Source organism: Lissotriton helveticus, chromosome 12, assembly GCF_964261635.1.
Source record: "Lissotriton helveticus chromosome 12, aLisHel1.1, whole genome shotgun sequence".
Taxonomy (NCBI): Eukaryota; Metazoa; Chordata; class Amphibia; order Caudata; family Salamandridae; genus Lissotriton; species Lissotriton helveticus.
The window spans coordinates 776993910-777015545 of record NC_136073.1 but is presented as its reverse complement, the minus strand read 5'-3'; positions in this window follow the sequence as shown (position 1 = coordinate 777015545).

Here is a 21636-nt window from a genome sequence, read left to right as displayed (position 1 = left end):
GTGAATCTCATTATATCAGTTCAGTAAATCTTTATTTCGAAGAATAAAAATTCCTCATAAAAGCACATTACAGTATAAAAATCATTAAATATCATTATGTTTCATTCCTGAACTTTTGGTATTAAAAACAACAATAAAGAAGAGAGGGTATAATTCACGAGGCAGGTATGGTTTTACAAAACAAATTCATTTCTTGTATTCCTCAATCTTATTATATACTTGAGTTTCAAACAAAGAATCCCGGGGGATTGAATATGGATGAAGAACTTGCAATCCACCTGAGAGAAGGATAATAAGACATTTGCTTGCAGCATGTTTTCGTCCTTTTCTGCTTAGCTGCACCTTAATAGTCCTTACCCTCTATGGATGTGCAGCATATTCTGTACATTTATTGGATGTCTGTTCTTTTAAATTTCATTTTTTAACTTGTTTTTTCTGTCTTTTACAGGAGGAAAGGAAGGGGCCCTTTCACAAGTATTCACCTTCACGGGCGTACCTAACCTTTGCACTCCATGAACCGTATCACTTATGTCACATGTGGTTTTACATTCACTGGTAGGTTTTCATTCTGTCATTTTGCCTTCCTGGGAGTACTGGCACTTGCCGTAAAAGATATTACTGGCACTTGCCGTAAAAGATATTACCCTATCCTCTTTTGGGACGCTGTAGACTCCTGTGTCTCAGACTGAGCAGCTAACTTTGGAAGGGGCCTGTGTGTTGTGTGACATTGTATTTGATGCCATCCAAGCCTATGTCCTAAGGTTTATCAACATCATACTCACTTGAATAGTATCTACTTGCACTTGCAATTAGCTTACGTGAGCTGTCAGAAGTATCTCTCTGATGGTGGACCTTGATGGATAAAATACTCTGACTTTGCATGACCAACCCACACTAGGTTGCTATGCGCTTCTTTCTGATCATTTGATTTTTCATCTTTTAAGTTGTCTGCATTATTGGCTCTACATATGCATTTGCTTTTCGTCGTTGAGATGCCAGGCTAAGCTACTTGAGGCTTGATTATTATTATTTTTGAAATTTTGCATGTTTGCAGCAGTTCTCCTTGTACTAGCACTGTGCTAACTCTGATGATTTGTGATACTGAAACTGATCTTCATTACTAGACTGCCGCATTGTTTAATGTCATCTGCCTGTCTCCTTGTCAGATGGTAGGCAACACATTTTATTCATCAGGTTCGAACATACTTGTATAATTGTATTTTATAGCACTATGCTTAGACTGACGAATAATGCCACCACTTTGTTGTGTTTTTTATAATTTTTTCCAAAAAACTGCTGCCACAACGAGTCTTGCTCCTATGTTGTATTTACCTTTCCAAGATGGCTGCCAAAATCAATGTATGATTAGTCCTTTTTCATTGTTTATGAATCGAAAATTTTATTAGTGTCTGTATGTGCCGTGCACTTCTACACGTGAACAAGGCTTTCCGCCGAAACGCGTTGTGTGGATTAAACCTGGAATCATTATCTATGGTCTTTGCTTATTCTTCCTGAGAACGCATGCACATTGTTGAACTTTTGTGGATACATATATATTACCTACTGGCGGTCGCCAGTAGGTAGTTATAGTTAGGATCGTTTTCCATAGGAAATCCGCAACATTCTATTGGGAATAACTTTGGCGCCGAATGAGGGATCTGCCTGTAATTTTCCTTAACTTTGCCTCGCTGCGCTCCGCTCCTTCCCTGAAAGGTGCAGGGGATCAGTCAAGCGGGGGCCGAGATAAAAGGGGGGTCCCAAAACGTGTTTTCCCCATGTTAATTTCCATAGGGCGGTTGGACTCACTTTTAGCCCGAACGGCTGACTGGATTTCCACCAAACTTGGCAAAATTGTAGGGACTGGTACCCCGATGTGCCTTTGCTATGTCTCAAGATATATGCTCCAGTGGTTTTTACGAAAATTAACTTTGAAAAAGTGATGTCATGAGTGATGTCACTGACCATGTCATGAGTGATGTAATATGTGACGTCATCAGCAGTGCATTGCACGCGCAAGTTATAGTGAGTCCAACTAACTATAACGTGGGAATTTCAATGGTTTTATGCGAGTAAAATTTCCACCTAACTCTAACTGGTGTGAAACCTATGGTTTTTTCAGTGAATATATATATATATATATATATATATATATTCACCAAGGTAACTTGTGTGTAAGTTACACATGTATGTTTACTGTTACACCTTTTAGTAACTTAAACACTTTTGGACATTCACCATTTATGAGTATAAAGTTACTTAAAAGTGTAGACTTGCATGTATTCACACTCTTTTTTTTAAGTTTCAAAAAATAAACTTTAGTCAAGAAAAAAGAAAGAAGGAGACAAAAACAACCAAGGATATAAATACGATATGGTATGAGTACATATGTATTCATGTTTACAATGTTAATACAGAGGGAAATTAGGGGTAGAAGTAAATTTAAAGATATAAGAACAGGTCTGGTCACCTATCAAGAATACAACAACATATTTCAATTAAATACATACAAACAATTCTGAGGACAGGAAAATGGAATGTCAAGGAGGCTTGAAAACTTCTTGTTCTGAGGTGGCATGTGCATGCGAAAGTTTAGCATTGCAATCAATAAACTTAGTAACTGAGGACCATAGAAGTAGACGTTTTGCAGCAAAAGACACAGGATATACATAAACAGTGTCCAATCTATGATTGTGACATACAGCATACCACCAGCCTGGAAAGAAAGATCAGACATATTCTTCCAATGTTTTGTGATCTGTTGAAATGCTACTTCAAAAAGTAGATCCAAAATTTGCATATTTAAAGGTGGATACTGAGACCAATCGTCGGAAAGAGAGCCCCAAAAAATATTAGGAATTGCGAACACTGTAGAATTAAAGATTAGGGTGTTTTGTTTCCAAACACTTTTCTAAAAATTGTGAACAAAAGGGCAGGTAAACAGCAAATATTTAAATTCGCATTTGTGGAAGAACATGACCAGCAAGTATTAGGAACATCAGAATTTATCTTATGAAGAAGTACGGGGGGTAAAGTAATCTGTTAAAAATAAAGAAAAGTGTCTGTGTAGTGTTGACTGCTCTAGAGGTTTTTTGTAATTTAAGACACATTTTCTTCCATAAATGATGGGCTAATTACCATCTAAGTCACGTTCCTAGTCCATTTCCACTTTAGTTTTGTCTCTAGGGGAATTTAATTTGCATAAAAAAGTATATATAGTTGAAGCCTTGGGGAACGAGTTTAGAAAAGTATGAGGGATACTGGTATTACTAATGGGGGAGACAGGGGGTATAGCAGCCTGATCAATAGCTAGGCTTAAAGCATTATGTAGCAATTGGTATTTATTAGAAAATGAGATAGGGAGATCAAAGAGAGTTCTAGCCTGCTGAAAGGATACACACCTGTCATTTTGAAACAATTGATTAAACCAAAGAAGACCTGTTTGCCTCCATGATTTCTAATATATGGGCTTGACTTTAATCAATATGCATTGGTTATGCCATTTAGAAGATTGTAGGAATGATCTCCTGTCAGCAGAGTTACCAATCTGAGTATACCTAATAATTTAGTTGTGTGCTTAACAATAGGAGTAGATCATTTTTGAGGTTTCCGAGTAAATGATAAATATTCTTGAAAAGAAAAGGGAGTGAGATATGAATGTTCAAGTCCAACCTAAAGAGGAGAATCCAATGAAGATCCTCCTAGCCAATGGGATGATTAACATAAATTGAAAGATTTATGGTAAGTAGGAAATTCAGGAAAATTGACACCACCATCTAATTTGGGACGATTTAGTTTTGACAATGAGATACACGGCTTTTTATTATTCCAAAGAAAAGATGATAAGGAATAAAAAAATGTAAACTTCTGAGATAAGGCCACTGGAATGTTAGAAGTAAAAAAAAGAACTATTTGGGATAACATCATCTTGATTGTATCTAATCTTCCTCACCAAGAAAGGTATAGAGGGTGCCATTTGCCTATCAGGGAAGTTATTTTTAAGAACACTTATCTAGGTTAAAATATATGGACAATTTGATTGATGCAGAGGAAGATATACCTAGGTACTGCAGGGAGACGTTCATCCAATTGGGACCATCTGTCTGTTAGAAACTGAAGTGTTTGTTTCTTCCATAAAGGGTTTGAATGCACGCATCTCTTCGAGTAACAGATCCAGTTAAGCAGGAGGTGGTGACTTTGTAGCAGAAGGAAGATCTTTTTTGAGGCGCTTGGGATTAGCCTGGCAGGATTTACCAAAGTGGTTACTGCTGGTGTCTTAGATGGAGATGCGCCGACTCTTGGTTGAGAAGTTGAAGTAGATTCCATTGCAGAAAACTTCGTGAAGATTGTAGAGTTTTTGAGAATCGACATGTTGGAGATGAAGTAGAAGAATTAAGCTTCCTTAACCTCCCCATAACCTGTGCAAGAACAGAGTTTGTAGGAATACAGAACACTTGGTATGAAAGACTCATCTGCAACAGCAAATGCAATGTATTGACTGGCGACAGAGATTATGTCAATTATATAGGACAAAGTTTTTTATCAAAAGCCAAAAAAAAGGACACTTGAAACAAGTCTCTTGACATCGAAACATACCCTCTCTTGTCCAAATAATCATTTCAGGAGTACCAAAAATAGGAGAAACGTGTAGACTCTTCAATGAAACAGAGACTTTTATAATGAAATAATATCTGGTGAGTACAAAAGTATTGATGAGGGTTAAATGTCAGGCAAACTTGTTAAAATGAGACCCTTTGAGTGACAGAAGAAGAAAGGCCAAAACGAGGAACACATGAGACAAGCTGTTCAATGATTAAACAGGTCCTCCTCTGTCTACATGTGAAGATATAAAAATGTAGAATATTAAAAATAAGAAAAGTAGGCACCTCACTCTGATGTGAAGAGGCGACATTGACATCTGAAGGTGGGACAATAAGGTTGCTGAGGTGCGCAGCCTCAGTTCTGAAGAAACGGCAATTGCAGCAGCCATGGTAATATGAATGTAAAATGACCGCCGCTTCTGGAGCATTATCGAAGATCATGGATACTTTATTTCTTCATTGCTGGTGAGCGCCACATATAAACTGGTGGTCACCAACTGCATTATTGAAATGATGACGGCATGTTTTAATATTAAACAACAAAAGAGTGACTAAGAGACAACTAAAAATAATTGCTCTAAATAACCGAAGAGAAAAGGCACAACCTATGTTTGTTAAAAGAACCCTCACACACCGACCTGGTCGGTGACATGCTTCATCATAGGGTTCCACCAGAGAAGTCGAATGCTTCCCTGGTGTGCTTCCACACCTGATTTACAGCGGAGCAGGATGTTCAAATGCGTGTGTGCATAGGTGGTGAAGTGTGAAAGTGATAATTAAAAAGTATTTGGACTGGCCCATCCAATATTTTATTCAAGGCTGTCCAAATACTGATAAAAGCGTGAGGCGGATGTGAACCAGTCCTATAAAGTGGCTGGCAACATCCAAAATTTATATTAAGAAACGGTCAACATGTTTCTGCTTATAAGTGCTGTTGGCAAAGCATTCGTCAGGACCCAAAATAAATTCCACGGCGGTGTGCACAAGCTAAGGCGCACCCTAACCTGTGGAATGATACAAGTGGTACAACTCACGGTTATACCCAGTGGTCTTGCGTAGATTCAGAGACCTTTTTTAATTCAACCTGTAAAAAAAGGACATTTTGTCATTGTGTCACAACTCCATTCTCGTTAAACACAATAACAAGTTTTTGAACAAGCACTACGGAAGTGATTAGTCTCTTCATATAAGTATTAGAAATGCATTTTACATTTACATTTTTTATCTTCTCTTAATGATATGTAAGAGGAACACACTTGTGACTAACAAGATGTGTTTATTAATGTGGTGAAAGCAATGATTCTTTGCCTTTATCATTTCATAAAAAATGATCACAGTGCATCGTAGCTTTAAAGCATTTCTTATTATCTACGATCGTATTTGACGTTAGATGAAAGCTCAAAAGGAATTTCAACCCAGCGCGTCTTAGTTGGCATAAACGACACACATTGCAGTTGTCTTCAAATTCCTAACCCCTAGATATAGGTAGGGCAACCGGAACTAAGGAAGACCATGTATTTGACTGTTGCAAAAAAGCAGAGAAAATGGCTTACTTGTAATCATGAAGTAGCATGCTTCATGGAAACCACAGGGAGGTGGAACGGACATTTGGGCATCAGAATGGAATGAGAGCAAGTTGTGAACAGGAGCACTATGAGAAATTTTTGGGGTTGTAATGCGCCAAGTCCTAAAATAACTTACTTCCCGTATCGTCTAGTTCCAGACACACACCTACTCAGGTCCGTCCCGGTCCAAATGTTATTGAGAAAGCAGATTTCCATACACAAATGCTGCTTTTCGGATGATATCACAGCGTCAAAAAACGTGTGACGCGGGTTGAGGGCGTGGCGAGAAACAGGGAGATGACGCGCACACCTTGGCAACTAGAACGTTGCCCGATGTTGACAGGATGTTAGCTTTATTGATGGCTAACAATATGCCAACTAAGACGCGCTGGGTTGAAATTCCTTTTGAAACATAAAGTTAATAGTGTAATACTAATTTAAAACAGACAAAATATAGAATATATATTTAGACAAAATTCCTTAAATATATTACAAAAATGTTAAAAAATAAAATTATACAATATAGTTATTAAATCATCAAAATTACCTTTTAAAACACATTAGTAAAATTAATCTTAGTCAAAACAAGTTACTAAATAAAACAAAAAATTTAAAATAGACATTAAATACTGTAAAATAAAATCACAAACAATATAGATTTAAAAAAAAGGAATAACAAAATAGCGAAAATAAAAATATAACCAATATTAAAAAATACTAATATAAAATAAATCTTCAACCATTAATCAAAATGGATATATGTCCAACAAAAAGAAAATATGTTTAATTCTACATCCAGAGTAATAAACATAAATCTATCAAACTATTGACTCTATTAATATGAAAATCAAACTAAACACCTCCAACAAAATTAACGTTCTAATTTCAACAAAAAAGGATTAAAATTTGGAGCAATACAATTTCCATTTTCTACTTCAACTTAAGCAATATTGGCAAGATATTTGTGTCAGACCTCTGATCCCAAAACTTTCCCACACAGAAATTTGAGAAAAATTAGATTTTTCTCAGCTAAATTTGAGGTTTGCTGGGAATTTTGTGTAGGGCAATGGGGGGGTCCACGCAAGCCATACCTCCCTGGACTCCCCTGGGTGTCTAGTTTTCAGAAATGTGTGGGTTTGATATGTTTCCCTAGATGGCCACCGAGCCGGGGGCCAAAAACCCAGATGACCCCCTTTGCAAAAACAGGTTATTTTGTGATAGATAATTTTGATGTCTCCACAATACATTTTGGGCCCTTCCCTGCCACGGACACTTAGCCCACCCACATAAGTGAGGTAACATTTTTATCTGGAGACTTTGAAAAATGCAGGGTGAGTGGAATTTGTGGATCCATGCAGATTCCAGAACTCTCCATCGCAGAAATGTGAGGAAAATGTGTTTTTTGTTTAGGAAGTTTGAGGTTTGGAAATGATTCTGGGTAACAGAACCTGGTGAGAGCCACATAAGTCACCCCATCCTGGATTCACCTGTGTGTCTAGGTTTAAAAAATAAATAGGTTTGCTAGGTTTCCCTAGGTGCTGACGGTGCTAGGGTTCAAAATCCACAGCTAGGCACTTTGCAAAAAAAGGTTAGTTTTCATTGTAAAAATGTGGGGTGTCCACGTTGGGTTTTGGGCCCTTCCCAGCCACGGACACTTAGCCCACCCACATAAGTGAGGTACCATTTTTATCGGGAGACTTTTTTTTCAAATGTTATTTCCCTAGAAACATTTGCTCTGCCATAAAAATAACATGCAAGTCACGTGCAGGCAATATGATGAAATGGCAGAACTCCCTGGTCTGCCTGCATTACATTTCCAAATTTACTGACATTTAATATTCTCTAAAACTGCATGCACATGTTCTATGCATTCCAGGAAGCTCCTAATGCAGGGGCTGGTAAACTCCAGATTGGATTACGGTAATGTCCTCTATCTGGGGGCCCCAGCCTCTGCAGTCCACAGACTTCAATGTGCACAAAATGCGGCCGCCAGAATCCTCACAGGAACTGCCGCAAGGAGCTCGGCCAAACCAGCCCTTAGAAGCTTGCACTGGCTACCAGTAAAAGAACGGGTCAACTTTAAATCCCTGTGCATAGCCCATAGAATTATGCACAACGAAGGACCTCCCATCCTTAGGCCACTTGTAACAAAACAACAGTCGAGTAGACAATTAAGATCAAACACCCTTTCCCTTGCAAACGTTCCAAGAATCAGGAAGTCCAGAACAGGCGGTCGCCTGTTCTCGTACAATGCCCCCAGACTATGGAATGCCCTTCCTCTCTCCCTGAGGCAAGAACACAATCACCTCAGGTTCAGGAAACAACTAAAGACTCTACTCTTCCCCTGAGCCCTCCATCCTGTCTCCTCACCCCACAGGACAGTGGTCACTAGCGCTGGGATGCCCTAGGGTAGCTATGCGCTCTATAAAACCCAAAATCAAATCAAATCAAATCAAATCAAGAAACTATGTATACATTGTGTATATGTATTTATAAATGAGTCATATCTATCTACACAGCAATACAGCCTACTTTTGTTACATAATCCATGGATGTATAATCACGCATTCATTTACGTCACACAGTATTCAGATAAGAGTGAGCGATCACTATGAATCATACCATGCGTGTATTTCAGAGCACACCTTCACAGACATAATCGCAGCCCACATTAAGGCCACCTGTGTGTTCCTTACAGCTGGAGTCCAATAGGTAAAGCATATTCATGAAACAGTTTTGTTATGTTCTTACTTTCCTTGCTATGGAATGTATTAGGGAATTAGAATGTAGATGGGGTTCTAGGTTCGGGGGTTTGGTTCTGGACAGCGGCAGTTGCACTGGAGCTCTGAACCTGAAAGCTGCATCTTCTATGTGCTGTGTGCTTTTACCACTAAAATAGACAACTAGTCTATCTTCAAGTTACCCTCATGTGGAATTCTTTATTTAAAGACACGACAAGATTTGGCGACGATCGGGATGGTTATCAGCACCTTTAGCAGCCTCGACTTTTATTCAGCTACGTGAATTGACGGAGACGGAGTGTCGCGTTAAGAGAGGACTCTTTGCTTATACAAAAACGCTCGCTGGCAGGTTGTATGGATTTTTTTTACAATTCGGAGACTTTAAAAACGTATTCTAAATTTGGCCACCCTACTGTTTAAATTTTCAACGGCTTCGCCTTTGGATGCCAGCGCGAGCTTAGAGCGAGAACTTTGGCTTACCTCGCTCGCTTTTCGAATGTTTTCTCTCCGGCATTCCTCACATTGGCGTACTGTAACCACGTCATTACACGTCTTCTTTGACGTTCAGGGTCATGCACACGTGACCTGACGTGCGGCCATTTTGGAAAAGGCATAATCTTAATTCAGCTTCAGCGCGGTGACGCGCACACCACTGTATTGGAAAATTGACTGATTGAAAAGTTGATTTCACTTTCCTCGTAAGCGCGGTGACGCGCGCACCATGTATGTACTTACTGGGTATTTTAAAGTATTTTTGGATCATTTTCGCGCACTCTGCGGTGATGTGCACACCACACTAAGGTATTTAAGTATTTGTTCAAGACTCTACACACAATTATTTTAAAGCTGATATTTTTACCCACTGCCATACAAACATGCAAAATATTACTTGCCCACCTCATTTTTTTACCTGAGCCAGGTATTGCCCAAACAAAATGGAAACAATGGTTTAAGGGCTTGGCAAGCTATATTATAGCTTTAGATGGAGCTAAATGTAAACCAGTAAGGAAGTTAGCTCTTTTGTATAACCATTTAGGAGCTGAGGGTCAACAAATTTTTGACCATTTACCTATCTTATCTGCTCCAAGTGATTCTGAATGGGACGTCTATAAGGAAGCAGTTTCAAGGCTCTCAAATTATTTTAAAGATGATACCAGTGTTGTCGTAGAAAGGCACAAATTTTACACTAGGAGGCAATTTGATTTTGAGCCAATTGATACATTTTTAACAGAATTAAGAGTATTAATTTCTACATGCGAATTTGATGGTAATATTGATTCTTATTTAAGGGATCAATTAATTGTAAATTGCTACAACAAAAAGGTTCAGGAAAGGCTTCTTTGTTGTAGGAACCCCTCTTTGGATGAAACTTTAGAGTTAGCTAGAGGAATTGAGAGGTCTGCTGTTGCACAGAAAGAGTTAAATAAAAATAGAGTTGAAACGCCTGTTGAACATGTTAATGCTATGAGTACCAAACCAACATTTCAAAGTCACAAATCTCAAGAGGTCAAGAAGCAATATGTTTGTTTCAGATGTGGTTCTTCAACACATTTGGCTAATGCGAGGAATTGTCCAGCTCTGGGGAAATTATGTACTAACTGCAACGGGGTTGGACATTTTTCACGAATGTGTAAAGTTCCTCGTAAGCTATCTACTATTAAAAATGTGGAAAATGTTTCTGAAGCAAATGTGGGTGTTATTAAAACAGAAAAAGAAATTGTCCTTGCTATTGATTCAGATTTCGATGATGGTGGTCCACTATGTGATGTTACCATTGGTGAGATTAAGTTACAGGTGACTGTAGACTCAGGTTCACCAGTGACTTTCATCACTGATGAATTATATTACAAGAATTGGCACCATGTTCATCTCGAGCAACCTGACATAAGAACTATTGCGTTTGGGGGACACACTATTGATATGATTGTTTTTTTCACTAGTGATATTAAATTTGAGGATAGACAATTTTTACTAAACTTTTTGTGGCAAAGAAAGGTTACAATATTTTAGGATGGAGAGACCAAGGAAAATTTGGCATGGTTTTACGACCAGGGACTTCTTGTCCAATCTCTCTTGTTGACATTCCTAGCCTTAAACCAGATTTACAACAGCTTTTATTGGATCATCACAAACTCTTCGAAGAAAGACATGGTTTGGTACATAATTTCGAACTCAAAATTATTTTGAAGAAGGATGCTACACCAGTAATTCATAAAGTAAGGAATGTTCCTTTATCCATAAGAGATAATTTGAAACAACATTTGGAGAATTTGTGCAAAGAGAAAGTGATTGAGCCTATTAATTCTTCTGAATGGATTTCACCTTTTGTCGTAGCCAAAAAAAAAGATACAGGTGACATCAGGCTGTGCATCGACAAAGACTCTCGCCCACTAACAGCATTTAACACACCATTTGGTGCATTTCAATTTTTAAGGATGCCTTTCGGCCTGGCTTCGGCCGCTTCAGTTTTTCAAAAATTAATGTACGAACTATTTGGTAATTTCAAAAATGTATTTACATACCAAGATGATATTTTGGTATTTTCTAACAGTACTGAAGAACATTTGAAAATTTTAAATGATGTTTTATATGTTCTTGAAGTTCAAGGTTTCACTGTAAAAAAAGAAAAATTTAAGTTTTTTCTCAACAGCATTGATTATTTAGGGCATCATATCTCAGACTCGGGTATCAAACCTAAATCTGACCTTGTCAACGCAATTATTGATAGTCCTGCACCTGTTAATAAAGACCAACTCAGGTCTTTTCTAGGTTTGTGTGAATATTATTCGCGCTTCATTGAAAGCTTCTCACTCCAAACCGAACTGTTGAGAAAATTACTTAGAAAAGGTGAACTTTTCACATGGGAGGAAGTTCAATCACTTGCCTTTTCAAATTTAAAAGATCTTATTTTAAAAGCCCCAGCTTTACCTTCTTTCAGGGAGGATGTTCAATCTATAGTCACTGTTGTTGCTAGTGGAGTAGGTTTGGGGGCTGTCCTCACACAATTGGTGGAAGGCACAGAACATACTATAACCTTCGCTTCTAGGTCACTTACACAATCTGAAAGAAAATATCGTACAATAGAGAGAGAGGCTTTAGCCTGTGTCTGGGCTACTAAACATTTTTAGGCATTTTTGTGGGGAAGAAAGTTTCTTTTGGTCACTGATCATAAACCTCTGGTATTTTTATTATCCTAAAGGGATCATGATAAAGTGAGTCCTAGACTTGTTAGGTTGTTATCTAAGATGTTTGAGTTCAATTTCACTATCAGACACATTCCTGGAGGCAAGAATGCACGAGCTGATTATCTGTCCAGATGTCCTTTAACCTGTGAAAATAGCGAGCCTATAATTGATGACACTGAGTGTATGATAGGTTTGGTGGATGCTTTAGTTGTTCTAGAGGAGGTCATTACTTGTTCTGAATGGGTTAAACTTTCTCAGGAAGATAATTTACAATGTTCCATTAAAGAATACATAACTAAAGGCTGGCCTGAGGAAAGGAATTTGAATGATGTGTTAAAAGTTTATTCTAAAATTAAAGATGAACTCACTATATAAGATGATATTGTTCTAAGGGGCAGATTATTGGTTCCTCCTAGTAAGCTTAGATTGAAGCTCATTAATTTTGCTCACCAGGGTCATCTTGGTATGACTGGCACGAAAAAACGTCTTAGATTATTTTATTGGTGGCCTGGAATGGATGTAGAGGTTGAAAATTTTGTTGGTCGTTGTGTAAGCTGTTCTATGTCTGACAAATCTTTGAAGGTGCGTAATACACCTCTTCATCCTGTCACTTTTCCTAATGGTCCTTGGCAGAAACTAGGCATAGACTTCATTGGTCCTATGTATAATCTTCTTCCCAATTTCAGGTATGCTTTGGTGGTAGTGGATTATTTCTCAAAGTGGGTTGAATGCAAATTTATTTCGGAAACTTCCACAGCTATCGTGGTACAAATACTTTGTGATCTTTTCAGGCGTGAAGGTATACCCAAAACATTAGTCTCCGACAACGGGGTTCAATTTAAGTCTCATTGTATTCAAACATTCTTACAGAGCATGGGTGTCAAACATTTAACTGTTGCCCTTTACAGTCCTCAGGGAAATGGTATGGTAGAAAGGGTTAACAAAATGATTAAGGAGATTATTCAACAAGCTGTCTTACAGGGTGAAATAATTCAGGAAGCAGTTCAAGAAAAATTATGGAGTTATCACAATTCTCCCCATTCTGTTACAGGTGTTACACCTTTCATGTTACTCAAAGGTTGTTATGGTTCTTCTAAACTTAGTCCCATTTGGGTCCTTGAACATACTGATGCAGTCAATGACATTCCTGATTTCAATCATGTACGGTCTTCTGTTGAAAATGCACAAAGGAAAATGAAATTATATTATGATTCTAAAAAAAAGTAAAGGAAATTTCATTTTCTGTGGGGGATTTAGTCAAAATTAAGAGACCAGTTGGGGAAAAAAGGGGGTAAATCTACATTTTTTCCTCAAACACACATTGTAAAGGTCTCAAAATATTCAGTTTTAGTTGAGAATGGAAAGTGGTGGAGCAAAAGAAATGTGGTTCTAATGAAAAACAAGGATTTTTCTAATTCAATTAATAAAAATCCAGTGAATGAAGGATTTTCTATGAATTTAAACATGTCTATACCTAATCAATCTCTGACTGCTCCTCACAGTAATGGTGATGATGTTTCTTTCACATATGATCTCGTTAACAATGAATCTTTTGATGTTCCATTACCTTTGGAAAGAGGAGGAGGTTCTGATGTTTCTGATAATTGTGTTGGGCCGAGTTCTGGTGTTAATGATTCTATTGTGCCCAGAGCAAGTAGTAGAATTTCTCGTACTCATTATCTCAAAGACTATGTTTTACAGTAATTATTCTGTTTATTTTATTCAGTTTCACTTTTTGTAGTTTCTCTTTTCTTGTTTTTAGTTTTTTGTTTAAGAGGGAAGATGTGTTATGATCTTACTTTCCTTGCTATGGAATGTATTAGGGAATTAGAATGTAGATGGGGTTCTAGGTTCGGGGGTCTGGTTCTGGAGAGCGGCAGTTGCACTGGAGCTCTGAACCTGAAAGCTGCATCTTCTATGTGCTGCGTGCTTTTACCAATAAAATAGACAACTAGTCTATCTTCAAGTTACCCTCGTGTGGAATTCTTTATTTAAAGACACGACAAGTTTTTTTTACCGAAGATGTTAGATTGTGCTCTCACTTTAACCTGTACCTAGAACCACTATGTGTGATTCTCAGAAACTCTGGGATTCTCTTACACTTCTACTCTGACGACACTCAAATATACATGAAAATGAATTCCTCTACAGACCTTGCCATCCTTTCAATCAAGCTCCTAAAGATTCAAAACTGGATGTCTAACCAACATCTAAAACTCAACAGAACTGAAACAGAATTTCTTTTGATCTCACCTCCGAAAGCAACAACCTCAGTTCAGGAATGGATGGCCAACTTTTTCATCCGGGATGGCTGCCCTGCGATTGTCCAGTGCACTAGATCCCTTGGTATCACCCTTGACAATCATAAATCTCCTCAGCCACATCGCAGCCAGTGTCAAAAGTGCACAACACCAACTCAGGCAGCTATGAGGTGTCAGATAGCTGATCCCAGAACAATACCTCAAAACAGTGGTGCTCTCTCTCATCCTCTCCAGACTAGATGCCCTTCTCTCAGGCATTCCCAAAGTTCATCTAGGCCCGCTGAGAGTAACTCTACATGCAGCAGCGTGCTTCCTGTTAGGTCTCAAGCAATATTTCCCCATTGTTCCGGTCCTCCTAACCCTCCAAATGCTTCTCATTGAAGCTTGGGCCCAATTCAAAACCACCTGCATTACCCAGAGAGCGCTGCACTCCTCTTCACACCCCTATCTAAGTGATGAATTGAAAAACTCTGGCGCAAATAGGGGCTCCAGAAATGCCCAACCCCTGCTTGTGGAACCTCCCACCTTTTGTCGGTAACAGTACATGAGCCAGTCATTCTTTGGTAGTGCCACAAGAATCTGGAACTCCTCATCTCCCTCCCTTCGCCTAACAACCGGCATTGTCACGTTAAAAAAGGAGCTCAAGCTCCTCCTATTTGACAGACACCTGGGTTAATCACTCTTGACCATATCTAAGTACTCTATCCATGAGACGAACTACCTTCTTTGTGTGTCCCCACCATCTTAATCAATGCTTGAACTGTGTATGTCGCTGGCCAACTGTTGCTTTTGTCCTGGTTGCAGCGACTGATGCAATATGTCTGAACGTAATTATTGTAACTGTAACTTGTGGTACCCTTGTATCACGCTACTGTTGTAAAGCTATCTGATGCCTTCGGGCCATGTCCTCGCTATATAAAATTGCAACAAAAAAAAACTCAGAGCTTGACTGGTGGACATTATCTGTCTTGGGGAATCCCTGCCAGTTATCACAACAGAGCTGCACTTCACGCCCCACCCCCACCCTAGAGCGTCTCCCTTGAAACGCGTTCGGAATTTTCAGTACTTGGGAGTTACCCTTACTGAACATTTTAATTGACAACCACATATAAGGAGGTGGCTAAGGTTAGAGCAAACATCATTTTAAAGTTACCTAAGGGCTCACCATTTCGCCCTATTTCTCCTGCTCTTCAAATCTATAATCTTCAAGCGTTTGGCTCAGCCCTTTCTGGAGCGGAGCTTTAGAGGACATAGGGATGTGTCTATCCTAGGGCTGTTGGAAAACTGTTTTATTTGAGAGTTAACTGGCCTTCTTATCAGTACCCCATTGCTCCCACTAAAACTAGATATGGGGCAAAAAATATAACGAATGTGATTGGTCTAAGTCCTTTATTGTATTGGAAGAGACTCTGCCCTATTCTCGAGTTGTCAGCATACCAGGCAGGGTTGTTGGAGATATTACGTAGTGCAGGCGCAGATGATATCCAATGACTGAAGTATGTAAGAGTTACCTTCTTTATTATTGGTTTAGGGCAGCTTTGGGATGCTCCCTTAGAGGCCTGTGAAATCTCCTAGGCTCAATTTAAAAATCCTTACTGGCTACACAAGATGAGTTTACAGCATAGCCAGACCATGTTGGATCCCTGACCTTGGCATTTCTCCACCAGAAAGATAACTACAGGTGGGAGATTTCTTTGGAAGAAATTGAGGTGCCAAATGCAAGTAAACTATTCCAGCAGTTTAGATATGGGTCCCTCCCTCTCTCCTCTTTCACAACCGGATTGAGGGGTAAGGCAAGGACACGTTCTCAGTTACGTCCTTCCTGCTTATAAGTAAATGAACACTAGAGCATGCTCTATTCTTTTGTCCAGCGTACCAAGGTGCTAGGAAAGCATACATTCGTCCATTATGTCAGAATCTTGGAATTAGAATGTATAAAGAGGATCCTAAATTTTTTAATAGTGACACTTTTCAGTGTGTAGTCTTCGCAAAATAATTTAATAATTAGATTAATGGTGGAGATTGTCTTATGAAAATTGTATACTGTTTTATACTCTTTTAATGATGTATTTATTGTCTTAATGAATTTATATATTCTTATTTTGATATTAATTTTCAATTCCTGCAATTTGCATGAGTATTTTAATTGTATGAATTTCGAGGGCACAAAATTCCGAATAAAGGGGCATATTATCAAGAACGGCGTTAAAATGATCGCCACTTTAGCGGCAGGAAACTGCCGCTAAAGCGACAATAATGGGCTTGATAATATGCCCTTGTAAATACCCATAGAAGCCCAGGTTCTGGTGTGCATGACATCAAACCTGGGCTTCAATGGGAATTCACAAGGGCATATTATCAAGTCCCTTATCACCGCTTTGTCCACGATTTATAAAATTGCAAAAAAAAATTAAATAAACTCCGATCTTGACTAGTGGAGATTGTATGTCTCGGGAATCCCCGCCCAGGTATCGCAGTAGAGCTGCACTAGTGCAAGAGATCAGGCAGCAGAGCCCCGGACGAGCAATGTCCAGAAGAACCACAGCTTCTTCGGGGGCTCTGGCTTGTCAGTGATGCCCTTAACTGCCAGGCCCTGCTGCTCCTCAGGCGCTGGTCCCAAAGTGATGATCAATAAGTGAGTAACTCGCATGTTAGGGGACAGGATACCTATGGGACATCCATCCCGACATCGGGGCTGCAGCGTCGCCTGAGGCGCATGAAGGCTACAGCCTTGGGCAGGAATGCGGAAGTCAGCACCGGAAGGAAGGCGCTCCTCGTGCTGCTGCAGGAAGGGCCCTGTTCACAGTGGGAGCTACCAGAGGCTGATGCTTTGTTGTGATGTAATCCAACATCCACACCGCTGTGATAAGGATCTGTAGAGTTCTACTTTTTATGATGCTTTTTGCTACTGAATTAGTTACCAGGAAGGGTAAAGGTGACTTCAGAGAAAACAGCTTTGTGAAGCTGTGGCTGGAGAGGAGGCCTACAGCTCTTGGCGGCACACAGTTTTGACAAATACAAATATTTACTTTATTAATAACAGAAGGCCCACTTGCCAGTGGGATAGCAACTGCAGGAGGGCAGTGGCCCCCGCCTCCGAAAGTGGCCTGGTAGTAAAACAGAGCAATAAACACGCATTAGAAATGCAATAGGTCGAGAGACGCTCGAGCGCGCGATTCAAAATGGCCGCCGCAATGTGAGCTCCTTCGTTTTTCGCCCGTTTTTTCGCTAAAAACGACAGATTTTTGTCATGAAATCGCTGCAAATGTGGTCGCTGGCCTTATAAAGCTGCCACTTACCTGCTGAGGAGGTTTGGTGTTTTTCCTGTCGACGGTGGTGGTGCTGCCAGCTTCTTGGTTCCTGCTCCCTCCTTTCCAAAAAGGTACTGCCTGGACTGTCTGTCAGGGGGGCGGAGACTGCTTCAGGAAAGGGCCTGGCTTGAGCCTAGCCACACCCACAGCCCTGTTTAGCTGCTTCACCAGTGTTTTCATTGAGGAATTCTTCATTTTCTCTCTATTTTCCTTCTGACTTTCAAATATTAATTCTTTTTATTTCAAAATACGCCAATTTTACTCCTTATAACATGGAAAATAAAAATACTGCCAATAATAATAAAAGGGAGACAGCAGGTTTCACCTCCTCCATTGAAATCAAAAGTAGTGGAGTCTTCTGAGCCTTCATTGTCTTTAATTCTAGAAGAAATCCAAGCACTTCATGCTAATACAGAGACAATTGCGGCAGAAGTAAAGAATGTACGAAAGGAAATGGCTAGCTTATCTATGAAAATCTCTGATAACTCTATCAAGATACAGCATAATAAAGCCAAAATAGATGCTTTTACACCATTAATATCGAAAATAGCTCCTATGAATACCCATCTTTTGGATATGGAAAATCGTCACAGGCAATATAACCTTCGCATTTTTAATTTACCGGAAGAAGTTGAGGGGTCTAATTGCCGGTTATATTTGGAAACTTTGATTCCTGGTCTTTTAAATATTAAATTTCCAGAGAAATTTGAGGTTGAAAAAGCTCACCGAATTCCCTCTCGTTGCAATCCTCAACATTCCAAGCCAAGACAAATGATATTTAAAGTATTTCGTCACCATCATTTGGTTTTGATTAGGAAAGCTGCAAGAGAAATTCCCTCATTGATGGTCAATGGGTCAAAAATCTTTATTCACCAAGACTTTGCCAAAGAAACTGTGACAATACGCAAGGAGTTTTCTGACCTCCGTCTGCAGCTGCGAAGTTTGGGTTTCAAATATGGCCTTTTTGATCCATCCATGATGCGCATTTGGAAAGACAATTTTTCAAAATCCTTTCATCGTCCAGAGGAGCTAAGACATTTTCTTGATCTTCAACTGCAGCAGTCAATGGATACCCATGACCCTACTACTTGAAGTGGATTTTTGCTGACAATTTTTACGCTATTTCCTCAATTTTTGGGCTCCAGCGGTTATTGGCCATGCTTGTAACGCGTGTGGGCGTTTCACTTTTCATATTTATGTTTGTTGTTGTTTTGTTTGCTGTTTGTCAGTTCTTCTGTCTTCTTCCCTCTCATGTATCTTTTCTATTTTCTAGAGCTACTCACACTTTCTTCTGTTTTCTTTCTCTCATTATCCTCTTCTTCTCTTTTTCTTCCTTTTTATTCCATTATGGCTGACATTAAAGTTATTTCGTTGAATGTTAAAGGTTTGCGACATCCAGTCAAGCGTACTAAGATTTTGGATTATTTAGGCAGTTCTAAAGCCGATTTTTGTTTTATACAAGAAACTCATGTTGATGATATAGTATTAGGTTATATGAAAAAAAAGTGGGTTGATAGTATCGTTTCTTCTCCTGCTATTGGTAAAAAAAATGGTGTAGCGATACTAATTGCAAAGAAGTCGCATTGTCAAATTCTGAATAAATTTACTGATGCAGATGGGAGATATTTAATTGTCAAAGTTAAAGTTTATGATTCTATTATTCATTTATTAAATGTTTATGGGCCCACTGCAGATGACCCTGCTTTTTGGAATAATCTTGCAACAGAGGTTCTAAAACTTGGAAATGTTCCTTTGATTATGGCTGGTGACTTTAACATGATTTCTGACCCTTTATTGGATAGGTTATCTCAAACAAAATGTCATCCCACTAAGGTTTATTTTGCTTTTAAAACGTTTCTTCAAACCACTAAGTTAGTCGATATTTGGCGTCTTCATTTCCCTACAGAAAAGAATTTTAGTTTCTTTTCTAACCCTCACAATTCTCATTCTAGACTTGATTATATTTTAGTTTCAAGACAACTCATTACCTCTATTAAAACTCCTATGATTGGAAATATTGATGTCTCTGATCATGCTATGATTTCTTGCATATTAAATCTTAATATACCTTTTCCTAAACAATCTAGATGGAGAATGAATTCTGGTTTAGCATTAAATGAACGTAACAAACCCAAACTATTATCTGCCATTTCTGATTATTTTCAATTAAATCCTGCAGGTTCTACTTCTTTAGTTAATCGTTGGGATGCTTTTAAAGCTTATATTAGGGGTGTTACTATTTCTATTATGGCCCATGAAAACAAAACTTTTAATGCCAATATTAAACATTTAGAAAAACAAATAGCGAAATATGAACGACTTTTTATTACGTCCAATGATTCGCAATATAGAGACAAATTGCAAAAGTTACGGTATGAGTTTAATACTATTCTCAGTACAAGAGCGGGTGTCCAATTTACTAAAGCAAAGGCTAAATTCAGTTTTAATGCAAATAAATCTGGACGACTTTTAGCAAATTACCTCCGTATTAAAAAAGATAAATCCCAAATCACTTCTATTCATAATCCTACTGGTAAAATTGCCTTATCCCATAATGATATTGTTGCTGAATGTTTGGATTTTTACTCTAAATTATATGATAAACCTGATTTTAATGATGATTCTTTGGTAGATTCTTTCCTATCTTCATGTGATCTACCTAAGATTTCTCAAACAGATAAACTTGGATTAGATTTACCCATTACTAAGGACGAAATTCTCTCTGCTATTAAAGCCCTTAAACTAAACAAATCTCCAGGTCCTGATGGTTTACCAGCAGAATTTTATACAGAATTTCAATCCCAACTCTCGCCTTTTTTGCTTCAACTTTTTACGTTATTTGCTTCATCGACACCCAAGCCTCTGCCCTCACACATTGGCTGGAGTCAGCCAGTGACACCGTGGCTCCACTCAGACAGATTAAACTTAGACATCCGCACGACGCCCAAAAGTGGTTCACGGAAGACCTCAAAGCCCTGAAGTTGGGCCTTAGGCAGGCTGAGCGCCAGTGGCGACGTGGTTATGCTCCAGACATGAAACTACGCTTCACTATCCTGCTCAAAGATTATAAATTAGCGGTCCTGCAAGCTAAGACCACCTACTTTTCAAACAAGATTGCCAACTCTGCCACCAAAACCAAAGACATTTTTTCTATTGTGGAGGAGCTGTCAAACCCAGATAGGGTCACCCCTAAACCTCTCCCCTTCCGGGCATTTTGTGACTCCCTAAATCTTTTTTTCGTCGAGAAGATAGCCAACATCAAAAACAGTATTTTATCTTCAGCCCCGCCTCACCCCCTTGGGTCCGACCTCACCCTGCCTTCCCCCAACCCTAGGCAGCTGACCCAGATCCCTTTAATCTCGGAGACAGAGCTTCCCGCCCTCCTTAGGAAGGTTGCCTCTGGATCTCCCACTGACTGTTGCCCTCCCTTGGTCCTCCGTGAGGCCTTTACAGCCTGTCCTTCCCCCCCTCTGGCACTGTTGAACAATTCTCTTTCCTCTGGGACTGTTCCCGGGTCATTCAAATGCGCCGAGGTCATGCCCATCCTCAAAAAACCCACAGCAGACCCTACGATTATGAGCAACTTCCGCCCCTTTTCCCTCCTCCCCTACCTCAGCAAAGTCCTTGAGTCCCATGTGACTAATACCCTGAGTACCTTTATCGAGGACTCTCACTTCCTCGATTCCCAACAGGCCGGCTTTAGACCCAATCACTCTACTGAATCTGTCATACTTTCTGTCATGGAGGAACTGCGGAGAGGAGCGGACTCTAACATCAGCCAGGTTCTGGTGCTCCTGGATTTGTCGGCCGCCTTTGACACGGTCGACCATGACATTCTGGTCGGCCGTGTCGGAGAGGCCGGCATTCAGGGTTCTGCCCTAGCCTGGGTCCGCTCCTTCTTGAGCAACCGCCGCCAGGCGGTTCGGCTCTCTCAGTTTTCTGCGGACGAGGTCGAGCTAACTTGCGGCGTCCCGC